Consider the following 19,698-nt stretch of genomic DNA (forward strand, 5'->3'; position numbering starts at 1 on the left):
CCCTTTTACACGGTTATACTGTGAATAACAACAATTCATGCATTTTCTATGAGGGGATTCCAAAACTGAATATGCATATGTATGCTATCTATAAAACTCTCCTTTTATTTACAATCTACTATTTCTTATCTATTTTATATTTCTGTAATTAATATATATATCTGTGTGTGTGTCATATTATCTTACAGTTTGTAAAAAAATAAATCTAGTATATCTTACATTAAGTGTAATCTATTTTATTAAATCATTTTATATCAAGTTAAAAAAATAATTAGGCACTTTAATTCAATATAAAAAATTTAATTTAAAATTGAAATGAAAATGTAATATTTTAGAATTGAATTTTAATTGAAGTTGGTTTATTAAAATTCAAGAACAAAAAAATGTTAAAAAAATATTTCAATATCATTTTTCTTCCTACTTTTGTTTGTTATACCAATTAATTCATGTTATCTTATTATATTGGCCGAGTTCCATCTCTAATAGATATATTACTCAAAGTTTAACTACTTCTCAAAAAACACTGAATTATTAGGGTCAACTTTACATGAAACAAGAAGTTAAGAACAAAAAAAATATCTTAGACTGAGTGTAGGATTTTGTTTGCTAAATAATTTAATATCGAGTTTTATAGATTTACTTCAGTACTAATTCAATATAAATTTTTTAAAAAAATTCAAATTTAAAAGTTAAATAGCATGGTGTGCCAAATATGGATGCCGGCTTGTCGAGGCTTGAATGACAATTAGGGCTTGTTTGAAATGCTTCTCAAAAACTGTTTTTCTGTTTTATAAAATTGAAAATTTTAAAAACTTATTTGATGAATGTCTTCTCAAAATTTGTTTTTAAAAACTGTTCCAATTTCATTGTTTTAAAAACTGAAATACGGAAACTGCCAAAAGTTGTTTTGGTTTTCAAGTTTTCTCTCAATTGAAAAACACGGAAAACTTTCATTAATGACATTTTAGTAAATATGTTTGAAAATTAAAATATTGGATACTGATTTAAAAATTGGATAATCAAACACGTTTTTTTAAAACTTTAATCTTAAATAGTGTTTTGTAAAAGTCATTTATAAAACAGAATTTAAAAACTAAAAAAGCAAAATTCAATCAAACATGCCCTTACTCTTTAGGTAAATACCTTTAAAACAAACATTAAATTTTAAATATTCAGTTAAGGATTTAAATAAGTTTTAATGTGTTTACATTAAGTGAAAATGATGTCTAAGCACGGGAAATGAAGTTTTTGGAATCTCATGTTGAACACAACAAAGAGGATATCATTGATGTTGTGTAAATGGAATCAAAATCGATTTCAAAGTATCTTGAAGACAGGAAAAAAAAAACCCTTGACAAATGCGATGACAACATTGTAACGTCAAAAAGAATTAATGATGATCCTATCCTCATGTAGATCAAAAAATGTTAAAAGAGAAGAAATATACTAATTATCAATGAAAAATTATTAGGGGAGTTGGTTTGACCGGCGTTTTAACCAATTGAGCTAGGGACTTCACATTAATATTTTTATGCTTAACGTTAATAGCATAATTTTATATTTAAGCTTAAATGTATTAGTTATTTTATATTATGCTTAGTTTTGTTTACTTTGATGTAACCAACTGAACACACAGAAAAAAAAGGAAGTCTGTTTACTTTTGTATCCAATTAGTAGTAGTATCTTACATTCATATTATATTTTTTCTTCAATTATGTAACAATTTAATTATTTAGTCCTTTTTTATTATTATAAAGTGGGCTAAACCTGAAAATAGAAAAAGACTAAACAAAATTGACATGAGGTATAAAAACTCTCATTACATCAGCTACTACCATATGATCAAACTGAGTCGAATAAGCCTCATAAAAAATAATATCATATCTCAAAGAGCAACCAAAATTAGTTAAAGCATTAGCACATTAATTAGTTTCAGGATATGAACGAACCACGACCTCCCACTCAAACTAAGAATATTCACCACCAAGGATCTACTAATAGAGTTTTTGTTATTATTACTAGATAGAACATTAACAACCACCAAAAAATCCATGTGCAATTCTACACCTCTAAATCCTAACCTTCTCGCATACACCAAACCTTCAAACAAGCCCCAAAGTTATGACATATACCACTAAACATACTAATATTTTTTGCAAAGTCACTTAGCCATTCACCATCACTTCCTCGTATCACACCACCATGTCATACTTTTCTAGTATCATTACGAGAGTCATTCATATTCAACTTAACCCAACCCTCTAAAGGAGGCTTCCAACCTATTGAAACACTTTCACTAGGGAAAATAAATATATATCTATTTACCTTGTCAGCCTTATAGTAATCTCAAATGTGCTTCAACACATCATTCGCATGATAAATTAGCATATGAAGATTGTTTTCATGAATTTCCTTATTTCTCCAATCCAAAAACAATAGCATGCAATAGTCAAAAGACCATCCACTCAACCTCCATACTACAAACAACTTCTCTGATTATATTAAACTTTAACCAATGCTTTAAATCATCCATGATAAAATCATCTACAACACTCACATGCACCACATTTAGCCAAAGAGGCATACAATATAACAATCTCTCAAAGCAAGCAAAGTACTCTCCATTAGACGACCACACTATTCACACATAGCACTGCCAAGATCCATTACTCTTGTTATAGTTAGTCATAAGTCTATCACAGTGCATAATTAAAACAAACCACAAGTTTGTAACAACATTGTGTCGCATTTAAAGTTGTATTTGCTATGATTTATTAACCATATACCAAAAATTAATAACAACAAATGAACCATTAAAATTTTATAATATTAGTAGTAAGTGAATAACATCATATACATTTTGTTATTAAAAAAACATGTTATGTCTCACATGAACATTTAATATTGTTATTGAAAGATGCACGAACTTTATCTTGACATAATGTCACATCTCCAATACTTGAAGCATTCCATTATACTTCACATAGAATATTTTACAGCATTTATATAGTACAACATTTGTGGCCGATGTTCAAACGTTTTCATCATCATCCAAAATTAAAATTTTCTATCTCTTCACATAGAATATTTTACAACATTTAAAAACATTTGTGGCCGATGTTCAAACGTTTTCATCATCATCCAAAATTAAAATTTTCTATCTCTTCACATAGAATAGAATATTTTACAACATTTAAAAACATTTGTGGCCGATGTTCAAACGTTTTCATCATCATCCAAAATTAAAATTTTCTATCTCTTCACATAGAATATTTTACAACATTTATATAATATAGTACAACATTTGTTGCCGATGTTCAAACGTTTTCATCATCATCCAAAATTAAAATTTTCGATCTCTGAGAGAAATGAAGAAATGAACATAGAATATTTTACAACATTTATTTTTCATCATCATCCAAAATTAAAATTTTCGATCTCTGAGAGAAATGAAGAAATGAACATAGAATATTTTACAGCATTTATATAATATAGTACAACATTTGTTGCCGATGTTCAAACGTTTTCATCATCATCCAAAATTAGAATTTTCGATCTCTAAGAGAAATGAAGAAATGATGATGAAAACAAACTAATTGGTCTTGGTCCCAGCGGGGCTCAAACCCACGACCTTCGGCTCATAAGACCAACGCTCTAACCAACTGAGCTACGGGGCCTTCTCTTTAACATTTGTAATATTAACTTTAATAGGGTAATTTTATATTTAAACTTGAATGTATTAATTATTTTATATTATGTTTTGTTTTATTATTTTGATGTACAACCAATTGAACATATAAAGAATTATGCTTTGGTTTGTGACTAATTCTGCATATTTGCAATAAAAAGGTTAAATGGTTTATCGAAGTTACGATGTAACACAGTTCTTATGACATACCAAATTCAAATAACAATTGCAATTTTAAATGTATTTTTTTGTAACAGACCAAAAACATTAAACAAATCACAAATGAAAAGACTACAAAAATATTTGAAATAACAATGGTTAAACGGAAGTAGAATCTCTAACTTTATAGTTGCAAATATAAAATTGAATAAAAAAATGTAAGAAAATTACAATTTATGTAAATAAAATTTAGTATTTTGAAAATAATTTTATTTTCGTATCAAATTAAATGTGTTATCTTAGATTCATCAGTATTATCATTTTTCTTCAATTATGTAATGATTTAATTATTGAGTTCTTTTTATTATTATTACAAAGGTGACCTAAGTCCGGAAAAAGAAAAGACTAAACAAAAATAACATAAGGGATAGAAATTTCATTACATTAGCTGCTACCAAATGACCAAATTGAGTCGGACAAGCCTCATAAAAAACAATAGTATACCTTAGAGCGGCCAAAATTATCTTACATCAATATATTGATTAGCTTCAAGATATGAGTGATGAACCACTACCTCCCACTCAAACTCAAGCATGCGACAAATCTTCACCTCCAAGGATCTATCAATAAGGCTTTCGTTATTATTAATAGTGAGGACATTAGCAAACACCAAGGAGTCTATATAAAATTCTACAACTCTAAAATTCAACCTTTTCGCATACACCAAACCTTCAAACACATCCCAAACTATGTCTCATACGCACTACACATACCAATATTTTTTGCAAAGTAAACTATTAAATGTCTCATATGCAATTCTACAGCTCTAAGATCCAATCTTCTCGCATACACCAAACCTTCAAACACACCCCAAAGCTATGTCTCATACACACTACACATGCCAATATTTAAGCTTAAATGTGTAAACTATTATATATGATACTTGGTTTTGTTTATCTTGCCACTACGATCCACCTGATATTGTTGATTATATCCACGAACTTCCAACACCTAATAACTTAAATTTACGACTTCAAGATGTGTAGAATCGGAAGCATGCAAATATAGATGTTTATAGTGCTTGAGTGAATATTATTGGCTTATTCAAGCAAATAGAATTTGGAATATTAGCTTTAATGTGAATTGGCTCTGATGTCTTGAAGTACCAGCAAAACTCCAACACTTTCTTTGGTTTTGTTTCACAATGTCATTCCTATTAATGCTCGACGACATCATTGCAAGGTGGTAACTTCTCCAAGATGCACCTTTTTTCTCTTTATCTGTAGATGATATTTTTCACTATTTACGTAATTCCCATATTCTAGAGTTTTAGCTTCTCCAAGTTTCACTTGTTGCTCTACATCCATAAGGGATATTCATCACTTTTTACATGATTTCTCATATGATGACAGACAGGTCTTCTTAGCATATTTTTCAATCATTTTTATTCAGTTTTGATCCAAGATAGAGGAGTTTTTGAACAAATGTCTATGGTTTTCGAGGTATTTTGTAATGTTTTCATTTCGAGTCATTTAGTTATAGTATTCCCGAAACCAAACAATTCTAAGATGTTTTCGATGTAATTCAAGACAAAATCATGCAAATTGGCAAAGCATCTTGTGAAGACAATGAACGAAGATTCAAGAGGCCTCTGAATACATTACAAGAAGGATAAATTTTGTTCCATGTCCAAAGACAAGTTATATGGAAGAAATACCCAAAGGACGAAGAAACAGACAATTATATACTAGAAAACATACCCATGCGCCCCGAGGTGCACAAAAATAGACTTGTGCACCCCATAGTGTATTTCAAGTGCCCCCAGGTGCAAAAAAAATAGACTTGTGCACCAACCCCCCCCCCCCCCCCCCCCCCCCGAGTGTGACCTGTGCGCACTCAGTTTGATATTTCAGGAAATAACTGCTTTTTGCTACTTTTTGGTGGAAAAAATCCAGTTTTAAGACCCAAACCCAGGTGGAAACTTTGCCTATAAATATAACTCCTCCTATTCAACACGAAACAATTAAAGAGGAAGGCAAGCACTAAGAGCTTCATGACAGGAGTCTCTATCCTCACTCAAAGTCTCTAGGGTATATTTTATTTCTTTTGTAATTTGTCTTTAGTTACCATGAGTAACTAAACCCTATTAATGTAGGGTTCTAAGATGAACCTCTATTTTATTTGTTGGATATATCTTTTTATTCAGTTATTTTATGAGTCATGTTTCATTTTAGGTTTAAATAGGTAAATCGTCCCTGTAAGTTGGTGTGTTTTTGGTTTTCGTCCATGTATATTTTTTGTTCTAAAACAAACCCTATAAGTTATAAAAGTTTTGGTTTTGGTCTCTGCTGTCATCATCTATTACAAAAATGAGTATGTGGCAAACAGAGGATGACGTGGCGGCGTGTGACATAGTAGACGATGTTGATGTGTCGTTCCAGATAGGGGTGGACAGAAAACCGTCTCCCGACCCGAACCCGAAAAACCGAATGAAAAAATTGAAAAACGGGCGGAGTAGGATCGGGTTGTCGGGTGAATATTGTTGGATTAGTTTGTGTAGTAACAGTCGAAGGCGAATGGTCATAATCCACCCATCGAAAATCGAAACCGACCCGCTTGCTTTGTTTTAATTATTTATTCATATATGAAGTGGGGATGTGAGAAAGAACTCAGTCTCGAGAAACACACAGACAAAACAGTTGTCAACTGGTGTAGCTTGGAAAGTTGAGCAGCTTTAATATTCCTCACTTGTAAACACGCTACCAAGTACTGGTACCAACTATCAATCAATTTCTTTTTATTTTTTATTAATATTAATTAATAAAAAATAAATAAATTCCCTAGTAAAGTGGAAATCATCATTAGTTACTAGTTACAACCAGTAAACACATCTCTTTCTTGAAAACAGATTTGAGATTTTCAAAAAAATTCTTCTCTCATCTCTCCCATTTCATCTTACCCATCTAAGCCTTTCCATGGTTCTTTTCTTCCCATTTCATTTATTTGAACAGTACCTCAACACCAGTATACCACCATGAAATCTTCTTCTCTTCCTCTTTTAATGTCTGGAACAAGATGAAATTTACAAATGTACACTATATATGCATTCATTCACATAAATTAAACTTCATATGCACTGTATTTTCTCTTTTTAGGGTGAATAATTATTGATTTTTTTATCTGCTTGAAATTGTTTAGAAATCGAATACCCGAACCGCAAACCCGTCGAAACCGAAAAACCGCAACCCGACCAAACCGTAGAGCTGAACGGTCGAGATTGGATCTCCAAATAGCACCCACGGGTTGGGGTGGATTGAGTGTTTGGGCCCGAATCCGCCCGAACCCGCCCGTTTGTCCAGCCCTACTTCCAGATGCTGAGTCAGAAAGTTAGAGGGACCAAAAGCAAAAAACAAAATTCGTAGAGGGACCAAAACTAAAAAACGAGAAGACAAAAAATCCCTCTACGAATTTTGTTTTTTGCTTTTGGTCCCTCTAACTTTCAGACTCAGCATCTAGAACGATACATCAGCGTCGTCTACCATGTCACACTTCGCCATGTCATTCGCCATGATGACAGAGACCAGAAGCGAGTGAGCATAGGAACTAGCATAATAATTGTACTCTTCTTACATTCTTGGTAAGGTAGACGAGATAGGGTTGCTCGTTTGTAGAACAACAGAGAGGGAGAGTATGTTGATGTACTAGTAAGTTTCATAGATGATGGAACCTTTAGGACTATTGATAATTTAGTAACTCTAATTTAAGCTTATGCTTCAATTACCTCTCAGAGAGTAAGAATCCCACTTAAAACTCCATGTGAAGGTGCATTGTGCCTCTGGTATTGACGACACTATGCCTTTGGCACGCGTATAACCCTATGTGTAACAGTTGCAACTCGACAGCTGGAGGGGATAAAACCCCACGAACTCATCACTTAAATGGGTGCCATTTAAACAATCCCTAAATAATTTGGCTATTACTTAATTCCATCAAATAAATAAAGAGGTTCAAAGAATCTTAACCGCCGCTACAATTCTGCAATAAAAAACATGTTACTTCTAAACTCTCGATATGATCAAAAAGATCAAATCTGCACAAAATCGCCCCATTTATTTTATTGTTTTATTTATTTATTTTCTATTCTTAAGTAAGTAGCGTGAATTGTCTAGTTGAAACGACAATGTCTGTAGATAAGATACTTTACTTACACTTTATTAATTGGTAAACAATTTGGTACACTTGCCTAAATTCGACCATCATCATGTTATAGAGAGCAATGGCTCCGCTTGAATACAGGGTATTATCTTAATTTTTTCATCCAAAACAGATGTCAAGCTTTGCCTTTATGATATGACAAATGACGCCTCCTTTGTTTTGTTTTTCTCAGGATTATGATATTCTTGGTATTGAAGAAATGATATTATTTTTAGGATCAACATCAACATATTCATAAGGTGGTGCAGAAGACCTTCTTTTTGCATGATGAGTGAACTTCTTATTATCCAAATCTTGGAAGGATTCACACTCATCATGCCTCTTGGCTCATTGTAGCCCCCTTCCGAAAGGTACTCTCAAACTCAATATTAATGGTAATTTATTAGAAGACTCTGGGATTTTAGGTGTTGGTGGTATTGTTCTCTACCACGAGGTTGATTGGATAGTTGGTTTTTCTCACTGGGAAGTTGGAGGTGATGCATTGTTGACCAAGTTGCGTGTTACTCAGACAGGTCTTGATTTTTGTCACAACAAAGACTATAACTACATTATTTGTGAGAGTGATTGCTTGAAGTCCATTGAGATGTTTATTTTTATCGTCATCATACCTTGCACATTTATGCTACTAACATCATTTATATTGGAGATGTTTTACATGAGAATGGTAACACTACATTGATGCATGTTCTTAGGAAACAAAATATGTGTACATATTTTATGATAAAAGAGGGATCACATTCAATATCCTCTGCTAACTTGGACTATCCTCCTACCTGACATTGAAACTCCCATCCTGAGATATAAGCTCATAACTTAATTTTTGTTTTACTTTTTCATTTTTGTTTTGTCTCGTTAGTTTATAACAGGAAAAAAACTTGAAATTCAAAATCAATAAGAAATCCTCTTATATTATTTATATAAAAAAAAATGTGTTGCATATGCTTTAAACTTTCTTTTAAGGGATATGCTTTAAACTTTTTACTAACATTTTAATTTATAATATATCAATGCTAGTAATTTATCAATGCTAGTAATTTATTATATTTACAATTAAAATACATATATATATTTTTTTTTTTGGTGGCCGGGGTTTGAACCCCGGACCTTTGCATATTTTATGCATTGTCCAAACCAACTGAGCTAAGCTCATGAGGACAAAATTTACTTGTTTCGAAATATTTGGGTTACAATTAAAATAATATTTATTTATGTATAGAAATATTTTTAATACACTTGTTTGGAAATATTTGGGTTACAAATAAAATAATATTTATTTATGTATAAAATATAAATGTTATGGGTTTGGTGATTTTTTTTTATACTAATGATGGTTTTTTATCGTTATCTCAATTTTTTTTGAAGGGATTGTTATATCAATTTGATATGTAAACTTTTTTAGGTGTAATTCTTTTTTAAGCATTTATTTTAAATTTTTAGAGATTGAGTCATTCGGTTCATTACAACTTTTCTATAGAGAATCATCCGTTTTAATCAGATTCGTGTGGTTCGATCAATAATTCTATATTTCAACTAATGACTTTATTGATTCGATGATCAATTCAATTTTTAGAACATCGCTCATACTACTTTTCCTTTTAAAAAAATTATAATCCACAATTCCTTTAACTCATTGGTTCGACTATTGGGTTAAATGACTAATTCGATTTTTTAAAACATGAAAAATGCTAATGAGTGTTCATCGGACACTCTTTTAAAAACCACAAGTGGTAAGTATGTATGAAAATGTGTGTATTCAATACATTGCAAATTGAAATATTTAACTTTTTTAAAATGTTTATAGAGGTGAAATCGAAATGTTTACCCCATCTTCACCAAAGCCCGCAACTTCACCAAAAAATGAAATGGGAGAGTTAAGGTGAAGAATTTGGTGAATGGTGATGTGTTTGATTTGAAGGTTTCTGGTTTGTGTTTGGATGGTCAAGTTGAATGGGATTGTGATGGTTACATTGTGACAAAGGCGGGTTTGACAATGACTGTGTTGATGGAGTTTTCGCTGCTGGTGATGTTCAGGATAAGAAGTATAGACAAGCTATTACTGCTGCTGGTGATGTCATATTTATATTCTTGATTATATTCATCTGATAGAACACTATTAGATTGCCATTATCTGATTTTTGTGATTGTTATACATTCATGTGATTCCTGGTTTTGGTAATGTGTTTTTTAGATGCATTTCATTATACTTCATTTCTAAATGTGACTATAGGGTAATATAACACCGACATTTCTGATCGAAGTTTGTCGAGGTATCTGAAACATATTATTGTCCACATATACATGACATTAAACCTATTATCCCAATTACATTCTATCACTTCCATCTACTCAAATTATTACTATTATCAAGTTTGGTGTCCGTGTTTGTGTGAGTGCTCAATTGGCAATATGATACATGGTTTTGTATCATTGTGTTTTGAAAATTATATTTTTTTTTTCTTTTCTGTAATCTTATTATCAATGCATTCCTTTTTTATTTTTCAATGACATTTGGTATCACATGCTGCATATTGTTCGGCATAGTTTTGGATAGGCGATGTTTCGTCCAAGGTTTTACATCGCAATGGTGTAGTGATCCTTGATATTGTAAAACCTAACAACTTAGAAATCATAGTTCCTCTACATAAATTTCCTTTTTTTTTTCAGAAATAAAGTGCGGTTAAAATATGGCTAACCTCAAATTCTCATTTTGATAAGTGATAACTATATTAAAATTATGATTTGTTATACTTAACTACTTATTCGGGTCTTGAAGTTTTCGTTTCACTGCATGTTTATTGCATCATTTCTGATCACACTTTATTTTGTTTGGGAAATAAGAGTCAAAATAAGGGATCTACCTAAATGATATGTATGGAAAGTAGCTTATCTTAAAAGCATAAGTTGTTTCTTGAGGAAGCTCATGCTTATTGAGAAAAGAATCCAATTTCCATATTGAAAGATAGGCCTCAAGATTTTATAGAGTAATACAATCGTTTTTGTAATTGTATTAGATGCGAATAGGTCTATTTTGTAATTGTATTAGATGCGAATAGATCTATTGACATAGGGAGAATCAAACTTGAAACCTTAAGAAGAACACACTCGAATGTCTCAAACCAACACTATCAGGCCAAACTAGATGGGTTCTCTAACAATAGTTCGACATAATTAGAGATGTATTTCCCTTTTTTGTTGCTAAAATTTTATCACTATTTCAATAGTAGTTGATGTAATTAACCTTTCTTTTCTAACGTTATGCTATAGATGAAATTAAGATGATTTGTTTTTTACAAGGTTCAATTTAGGTGAATATTTGTACTCTTTGCATTGAAAAATAAGAATTTATAAAACAATTAATGATAAAACTAAATATATTTTGATACAAATATACATTAATTAAACGACTTTAAAAAATTACAAATTAGGTATTCATTAATATAAATTGATAGATTATTACATCAAAAACAATATACATTTTATGTCGTTAAAATTTTAAAATGCCTACAAAAGCGACAAAATCAAAATCACCTAAGTACTCATGCCTTCAGTTGTTGATGGTAAAGTCATCATTAGTTGAACCTGGAATCAGACTTAGTTGATCTGTCAATATGAACGAACAAACATGACAACAAGAGGTGAAAACCAAACTATATCAAACAAAACAACTCTATATTGTAAATGAGTGATTTCAGATTAAAAAAAAACTATATAAATTTAAATAAAAGGAGAAAAACTATATAAATGAGTGATTTCGGATAAAAAAAAATCCAAAACCACCCTCAAATAGGTTAAGAAGAAAAAGAGGTTAGAAAGAGATAAAAGTTTTTTCACTAAAGATGAGAAAATAGGTTGGATCCGTCCGATTGGTCCGTTTATCCCGCCTTTTTTAACGGGGTGAGTTGAGATTTTGAAGCCGCCACTAATAGGGTGTCTGCTTTGCCTAACCCACTAAAAAGTGAGGCACTGATGGGTGCGAGGCAGGTTGGCCCGTTGGTTGATATATTAAAAAGAAACTCTCTTTTTCACTTCTTTTTATTTAAAAGTCACATTTTCCAATTTTCTCCTATGTATTGTGGGAACAAAAATTCAATCAATTTTATCACTTTTGTTTCATGATTTTAGCGTCATATTTTTAACACTTAGTCGATTGATAACTCGTGAAGTTTTTATTTTGCATGTATTATTGATTTATTATAGATTTTTAGATAATGTAATTTTTTATGTTTGAATGATTATTCTCATAGCTTTAGTGGAGTCATTAGTTATATATTTAGATTTGAGTAAATATGCAATTACCCCCCTGAAATTGTATGTTTCGTCAATTACCCCCCTGAAATTGCACAACGTTAATCAATTTACCCCCTCTGTCAAATTCTTCTGTTAATCAACATGATGTTTTGCAAATACCCCCCAGAAATTTTTCACTTATGTGCAAAATACCCCCTGAACTTAAAAATTTATATATTTTTTTCTTGTATGTCATTACTTTAACTTCTTATCTCTGTTTCAATAATTGTTTGTTGTATGAAATGTTTCAAGAAGCTGCCATGCAGCAGCTCGTGAGGCAGTAAGATGCTTCTAAAAAAAATACTAGTAAATATAGCTTCTTAATATACACATCGGAGGTAGGTGTTTCAATGGGAAATGCATTTGGTGCAATAACTGCATGATATAACATTAACTGTGATATGCTATAAAACAAATAAGGCATTAAACATAGGGATAATAGGATATTATATATATATATATATGCTATAACAGTAACTGTGAGTAATAGCCTTTGTACCATATATGTATAAAAAAGAACTTAGTAACAGCCTTTGTAACATATATATGAGTAATGGCCTTTGTTCCTTATTATTTAGTGATTCTATATACTTTACTCCAGTCATTTTATATAGCAAGTCTTTTTATATTATTTAGCCTTGGAAGTTCACAGGTTATCATTTGATTATTTTCCTTTCATTTTCTTGGATATTCAACACATATATATTTGCATCTATACAAATATGTATTTTTATTAATTTAAGAAATGACAAGAACTTTGCTACTTGGTTTCCTCTACCTATGTCAAAACTAATGCAAATGATTTTCATTTTGGTTCTCAGCTGATTTTCATTTTGGTTCTCAGTAGATGATTTTTCTTGCATTATTAAGACCTTTTTGCGATTTTTAGTGTGAATTTTGGATTGTAATATTATAGAGTTTAAAGTATTAAAGTTAACTGTTAATTGTTTGCCTTTAATATCTTTTGAGTCAAGGATAAGAAAAAAAAATATAAATTTTCAAGTTCGGGGGGCATTTTGCACATAAGTGCAAAACTTCAGGGGGGGTATTTGCAAAACGTCAAGTTGACGAACAGAAAAATTTGACGGAGGGGATAAATTGATTAACGTTGTGTAATTTCAGGGGGGTAATTGAAGTTTTGTTAATTTCAGGGGGTAATTGACGAAACTTACAATTTCAGGGATCTATTAGAAAGGTATGTACATGTAATATATGAATGAGACATCTTTTTTGAAGGGGATGTGAAGGAGACGTCATTACTTACTAGCAAATGTTTATAGCGTGTGTTTAGTGCTTCCATAAATGGGACCGCGCAACCGACCACTCAGCCAGGACCGCAAGAGAAAGTGTTATTAATTTGGTTAAATGGCACTGCAAATCTTGCCATAGATTTGGAGGTTTAAGTGTATATGAATTGGTTTTAATTTTGAAAGTGTCAAAATGATTATAAAGGAATAAAATAGATTTTGACATGTTTGGATGTTTTAAAGTAGAATTGAATTTGCCTGTAGAAGTTAGAATTTATAGCTTTTGAATTTTCTACAATTGATATTAACCTTGAATTTTATCGTTAACTCACCTTTACCTAAATATATTCATACTTAAATAAAAAAAACTTATGGTATTCAGTTCACTTTTAGTCGGTACCAATTTTACAAAATCAATCATCGCCACCGCATAATCAAAATTATTTTATGTCTTTAACAGGAGCATCATACCTCACCCAAAATTATTTTATAACAAAAGTACACTGTAAATTAATGATAATTTAATAAGTTAAATTGATGTGGAAACTATTTGTTCCAGGGCTGCCCCGATTAAATTAGAGGCTCCGCTCTGATATTAAAAAAGGACCTCTAATAAAAGAATTGTGATGATTTGAACAATTACAAATTAATAAGCGTTTACTTTATGAGAAAATAATAGCCTAGCATTTGCACCTGGAGATTTTGTGTTGGCGTCCTTAACACCAAGTAAATTAAGACAAGCTGACTGAGATGCGAGTTGTGTTCCCCCTCCCACGGTACCAACCTGAATTATTAAACAAAATCCAGCTAAGGTTAATTTTTTTAGAATCAACAGGAATAAAACTTCAAAAAATGAAAATAAACAAATTGAAAGAAAAGAATTTGCACTGCATAAATGATAGTTGGTGCTGTAACCAAAAAAAAAAATGAAAGTTGGTGCAACAAATCACACATGCATTTTGTTACTTTTTTCTTGTTGTAACTTGGATATTTCGAGAATAAAGAATTTTTTATTTGATTTGTGACCCTTGTTCCTTACAAAAAACTTCTATATATACACAATAATAAGTAATTGAAACTAATGGTCTTAAAACTATAAGTCTTCGACAAATCCAACATGCTTCCACGTGTCTTCAACCTTTGACCTTGCCTCTTCACAAACAATTTGATTTTTTTTTTTTTGTCGAAGATGAATGATTTTGAATATGTCAAGACTATCACAACCTATCGAAGTAATTTATTTCTGGATTGACACCAAGAGCGAAACTTTAACTTCGACCAAACAATTTTTCTGTCAAAAACACATTGAAAATGCAGGCTAAGAGATTGTCATTTTGCCTATAAATTAGTAGTACACATTGCTCTAAGATATCTACTTTACTTTTCATTGCATACCAAGCTCGGTTATAATATGGATATTATACTCAAGATGTTCTTGAAGTTTGTGGTGTTTCTTGCTCTTATTGTAGGTGCTCTGGTTGGTAATGTACAAGGTGACACATTTTGTTGCGAAGAGGAGAATTTTGTGACCCACCTCCCTGTGTTAGACGCCCATGTTGTGATCCTCCATTAAGGGAAATGAAGCCCTAAAACTCGGCTTCACTTCTATTATTTTTACACCAATCACTTTGTATTTAAGAAAAGTCCTTCTTATATCTAATAATCCCATTAATAAGATTGGTGAATAAATCTTATGCAAAATGGCACGAAACTATATTTAGCTTCAAATATGTTTACTAAGTATCTTTTATAATAAGACGATGATCATTGTACTTGTTGGGCCATATATTTTTCGCCTACCACATGAGCGAGTTGTGATTTTCCCGTGATTATTTTCTAAAGATTTCAACTTTGTAATTATTTGGTGATTTGGCACATTGCGTTGACTTTTTTAAATTCTTTTTCAATTCTTTTTATTTCACATGACTTTATTTATTAATTAACACTTTGAAAAATAAAACAAAAAAATGAAATTAAAGGTGTTCTAAACCGGGTCAAGGCCCAAATATTTTGGACCTAAAGTCTACTATTTAGCTAAGGCCCAATAAGACGTTCACTTACAGTTGAAGAATACCTGCACCGCTGAAGAGCCACATCGCACCGAATGCTACGCTTAGAGCACCAATGAAATATCCGCTTGATCCAACGGTAGCTCTAGCGAAATGGGCAAAAATTTCATATCCATCCATAAGGGTCTATAAATAGGGTATGCGTCACCGAAAGCAAGGTACACATTCTAAGAAATATCGTAAAAGCTCATTGAAACCTCACTAACTTGAGCGTTGGAGTGTCTTTTGCAGGTACACCTTCTGCATTAGAGAAGGATTTACTCCAACCATTGTGAACCACCGCAGAAGCTGATCCGCACCACCAACGACCAACTCTTTTATTCCTTGATAAGAACAATAGCTATGTCTGTGGGGAGGAATTTCTAAGAACCTCGTTCCCCGAAACCTCTTTACCTTTTGACTACTGCAACAATGGTCGGAATCGACACCAAGAACAAAGCAACCACTCGTTCACAATCTCTAACCAACATTGTGGTATGAGAATCTACTCCACTGTGCAACATGTAGCCCACAATTATTTCCCCTTCACCGATGATCGTCATCGTGACGGCTCCAACACCTTCCAAACTTGTGGAAAAGTGCATTTATCCTCCTATACATTTAACGATCCATCCAAATGAAGATGTCAAGGGCTTAGTATGAGTTCATGAAAGCGACCATTTGGAAGACCTATACAAGCTAATTTGACAACAATCACAGATGCTCGGGGATCAAAATCAAATATTGGTCTGACTAGAAAACGTGCAAGTCCAACCTGTCATCGTCACACCTCGGGCCCTCTATGATGCGCCAGCATGAACACACTCCACTTTAAGCAGCATGAACACACTCCTCTTTTGAAGTGAGGTGTCAAAGGTTCTTCTATGTCTACTTCAGGCCACATTTCCATGCCATTAATGGGGCTGACTCCAAAACCATAACACTCTAGATACTTTGCCCTTGAGTAGTACTCATCAACAAAATCTGAAGGGTTTTGCTTCCTATAAGATAATGCAGCAACTGCATGTCTACAAGGAATCCCTACCAATTCCCAAAACCCACAAGAACAAGTTCTCTTAGCAGTATCAACAATAAATTGTGCCTCACCAAAATGATGTATCACTTGTCATTCATCCCCTATGGACAAATGTGGTGTCCACTGTCCAGAATAAAATACTTCTTTATCTAACCTCTTCCTAGGCATAGGCATGATGTTGTGTTGCCACCTATCTAATTTAAACCTAGCAGTACCAATCCTATTCATTAAATAAGTCTTGATCCATTCACACATTGACAAAAATGGTTTATCCCTAGCCACTAATATTGTTGCATTAAAGGACTCAGTTAGGTTGTTCATTAGTACATCACACTTAGGGTAGTAAGAAAAAGCATGCTTACACCAACTTTTAGTAGGATGTTGCATCAACCATTCCCAGGCACCAGCATCAACCTTCTTTAATTCATCCATCTTTGCCTTCCAAGCTTGGAAGTAGGTTGCTTTAGCAGCACCCATCATCAGGTCCCTTATCAAGGTTCCACCACCAAACTTCTTCTTGAAATTTGCATATAGGTGTCTTAAACAAAGTCTGTGCTCAATGGATTCAAACATTTCTTCAAAGACTGACATTAAACCCTATAAACAGATGAAAAACAGTTAAGATACTATAGTTGTTAAAAACTCACAAAACAGCACTCACAAAATAAATAAGATAGTTAAAAATCACAATTGATGTTGTTATACCTTCTGTTGGTCAGATATGAAGACATATCTTTTATCATTGCCTATGTCACCCATCAACAGCTCCATAAACCATTTCCAGTTTGCATTACTTTCTACTTCAACAACACCAAAGGCCAGGGGAAAATATTGGTCATTGGGATCCCTTCCAACAGCTAACAGAAGTTGTCCACCATATTTGGTCTTCAAATGGCACCCATCTACCCCCACAAAAGGTCTACAGGCAGCTTTGAATCCTCTCTTGCATCCATCAAATGAAAAGTAGAAAGACCCAAACCTTGGTTGAAGTGTAGGACCGAGTCTTTCAACATTTACCTTTGTAGTGTTACCAGGACAGACCCTAGTTAATTCAACAGCATATCTCCAGACCATGTTATACTGTCTGTCAGCATCCCCATCAACAATCTTTTGTGCTATCTGCTTTGCTTTCCATGCCCTCCTTTTTGTAATATCTACTGAATGGTTCTTCCTCAAATCATTCATGATGTCTTTGATTGTGACTTTCTCAGTTGTTTGTAGTTTGTTAACAACAGCAAAGTTTGCAACCCAGTTAGACTTGGCAGATCTGTTTTTTGTAACCCTCTCACACGTGTGGTTCTTTACATAGCTTTTAATTTGATAGGTGTGACTGTGACCCACTTTAGAACAAAGACATAAATACCCACACTTCTTTTTTTCCCCCTCTTGTCTTTTTTCTCCTTTTTATAAAGCATCTTCCTTACACACAGTCCTTACCCTATAACTCTCATTTTTTTTCAAAGCTAATTTCATGCCCATTAAGTACATTCCACTCTTTTATTGCATCCTTGAATTCTTTTAAGGAATTAAATTCCATACCTAGCCTAAACTCATAATCCTTGTTTAATTGCTCCTTTCTGAACTTTTCATACCTAGGTCATGGCTCATGGTCTGAGTCATCTGGATCTGAGCTATCTAACTCCTCACTAAAGTAATCATCAACTGCTTCCACCATAGGAGCCTTACCCTTTCCCTGACTTAAGTTTTGCTCCTGCTCCTTCTTTGGTTCAACTATAAGACCCTTACCTTTTCCCTTACTAAGGTTTTTCTTCTTCTCTGGTTCCTTTGACTTACTCTTAGTGCATTGACTAGTGGCTAACTTCTTCATATTGCCTATTAACAACTTCTCTGCATGGACTTCTTCATTTTCAATATCATCGAACCCATCATCTAGTGCAATAGCTTTCTCATTTTCACTGTCATCTATCCCCAAATCATCAAACCCATCATCACTGCTATAACCACTATCCTCCATATCAGTGTTGTTCTTCATATCAAAACAAATAGGTTCCCTGAATTCCAAATCTCTTACCAAGACCTGATGTTGATTGTGTTCTAAGTATATATGTCCATCAACTTCATCACCAATATCCCTTATAGCAACTTCTTCAGCAAGATGATCAACATAAATTTGAAAAAACCTATCATCTTTCCCATCAACTGCACCCCAAATTCTGTAGTGTTGTTTATCATAGCCCCAACCAGTTACAATCTCATCAATTGCAGCCATACCCCAAGTCTGTAAGTCAATATCACTTACTATTGTTTGCTTTCCACCTCTATAGAACAAGACATCATCCCTAACAAATTCACCACCGTGATGAAAGATACAGTTGAACAATAATTTTACCTGCAATTTTTTTCCAGACCAATCAAAGTTAGACACGTGTAAATGTCGACCCCACTCACATACCCCACACAGCACAGTAAGCAAAACAATTTCCTTTGTTAGGACTAAAAAACCCTAAACGACAACATCCTAAAAGACAAAAATCTATGCAAATGTATGTTTTTTTAAGCCATTTGCAGGACCACAACAACTAAAACAACCCTCTTTCTTAAATGCATGCAAAAGGCTTCAAACAAAAAACGATAAAGAAGAAAGAAACAAACTTACCGAATTGCTTCCACCTTCTTTGTTCATTTTCGCCTCTGCTACGACCGTCTTTCCTCCTTCTTCAATGCTTTTCTTCTTCTTCGTGTTCTTCTTCTTCGCATCGTTCCCGTTCTTCCGATTCTTCTTTTCAGTAGCTACCTTCTTCTTCTTCGCGTTCTTCATGTTCTTCGAGTTCGCCAGAATCTTCTGGGCTTCGATTTCGATTCGATTCTGAGTTAGGGTTTCGATTCTGAGTTGGTTTCGTTTGAGATAGGTTCTGAGTTTGGGTTTTGAAAAATGGAAGATGAAAGTGTGTTTTCTTAGGGTTGAAAAGGAAACTACCAAGTGACTTTCTATTTTCTCTGATTTTGTTTTTAAAATATTGTTATTTTTATGTTTTTTAATAAATGATGAAAATGATT

General features: G+C 32.8%; 1 non-coding gene and 1 pseudogene across 1 annotated transcript; both read right to left on the minus strand.

The window, feature by feature from the left end:
- Positions 1-3,603: 3,603 nt before the first annotated feature.
- On the minus strand, positions 3,604-3,677 carry TRNAI-UAU (transfer RNA isoleucine (anticodon UAU)). The gene has a single exon. It is a non-coding gene; the product is annotated as a tRNA-Ile (tRNA).
- A 12,751-nt stretch (positions 3,678-16,428) lies between these two features.
- LOC146900501 (uncharacterized) lies at positions 16,429-19,459 on the minus strand (annotated as a pseudogene).
- Positions 19,460-19,698: the final 239 nt, after the last annotated feature.

This window comes from Medicago sativa, chromosome 8 (assembly GCF_051527215.1).
Source record: "Medicago sativa cultivar Bolivia chromosome 8, Bolivia_mono, whole genome shotgun sequence".
Classification (NCBI taxonomy): domain Eukaryota; kingdom Viridiplantae; phylum Streptophyta; class Magnoliopsida; order Fabales; family Fabaceae; genus Medicago; species Medicago sativa.